The sequence below is a fragment of the Aptenodytes forsteri genome, unplaced genomic scaffold (genome assembly GCF_000699145.1).
Source record: "Aptenodytes forsteri isolate BGI_AS27 unplaced genomic scaffold, ASM69914v1 Scaffold276, whole genome shotgun sequence".
NCBI lineage: Eukaryota > Metazoa > Chordata > Aves > Sphenisciformes > Spheniscidae > Aptenodytes > Aptenodytes forsteri.
In genome coordinates this window covers 625304-626765 of record NW_008795479.1, presented here as the reverse complement: position 1 = coordinate 626765, position 1462 = coordinate 625304, and positions in this window count along the sequence as shown.

The window sequence follows — 1462 nt, the reverse complement described above, 5'->3', positions numbered from 1 at the left end:
GGGGGTGTGGAGGAACGCTGGGGATATGGTGGTGCTGGGGACACTGCAGACACAGGAGACGCTGGCAGCGCTGGGGTTCTAGGAGACACAGGAAAAGGGGAGGAAAGAAACACTCGAGGAAAGAGCCAAAAGAGCAGAAGAGTGAAAAAACAAACCAAATATGGAAAGAATGAAAGAGAAAAAGAAAGAAAGAATAAAAAAGAAAATAAACAGGAGGAAAAAAGGAAGAAAAGGAACAAGTGAAAGAAGAGCTGGAGCAGCGACGAGCAGGACGGAGCCGAGAGGTGCGGGAGGGCAGGATGGGGAAGGAAGGGGCCGTGGGGCGTGTGAGGGGGCGGCGGGGCCGGATCCGGTCAACTCAGCACCGGGGTCGGCTGCTGCGCTGGCTGCGTCCGTCCCCCTCCCCTCCCCGTCCTCTTCCCATCTCCCTCCGCCTGGTCCCATCCCATCCCCATCCCCTCCCTGTCTCCCTCCCGTGCGGTCTCAGCCCTGTCTTCTCCCACCGCTCTCCCGTCTGGTCCTGCCTCATCCCACCCCTGCCTCTGTCCCACCTCCATCCTATCTGGTCTCATGTTCAGCCCATCCCTGTCTCCATCCCGTCTGGTCCTGCCTCACCCCATCCCTGTTTCTATCCCCTCTCGTCCCGTCTCCCTCCTGTCCCCCTCCCCGTCTCCCTCCCTTCCGGTCCCAGCCCCATCTTCCTCCGGTCTCCACCTCCACCCTGTCTGCTGCCACCTCCATCCCACCCATCCCCATCTTCCACCTGTCTCCCTCCTGTTTTCCTCCCATTTGATCCCACCCGGTCTTCAGCTCCATCTCTATCTCCATCCCGGCTCCCTCTGCCTCCGACCTCCATCCCACCTGCTCCTGTCTCCACCTCCATCATCTCCATCCCATCTGCTCCTGCCTCTGTTTCCATCCCATCTCCACCACCTCCATCCCCATCCCCTCTCCATCCCTCCCGCCCAGCCCCGCTCACCGCAGCCGCTGGATGTTGGAGGAGACGCCCGAGAGGCGGTAGATGCCATCCACCACCCCGTGCTGCTCCACGAACTCGGTGCAGCTCCTCAGCACCTGGGGCACTGCGGGACGGGCACCCCGGGTCCGCCATCACCCACCTCCCCCTGGCCCCAGACCTGCTCCCTGCCAAGAGCCGGGGGTGACGGGGGGGAGTGGGGCCGCCCAACCCTGGGTACCCAGTGACAGTGTCCCCACGGGGCAGCCGGTCCCTGCACCGGCCACGTCCAGGGCCTGGGAGCACCAGAACCCCCGGCAATCTGGGACCACCGAGTCCCCAGGGACGGGGCCACCCATCCCCGTCCCCTCGGGGCCGCAGCAGGGCACCGAGATTGGAGCCGTGCCGAGGCACCGGGATCCCCCCAAATCTCGGAGGGGCCTCGCCGGGAGGTGCCCTGGCTGCGACACTTGCTCAACTGCCGGTGATGCAACACCGTGGCGTGAG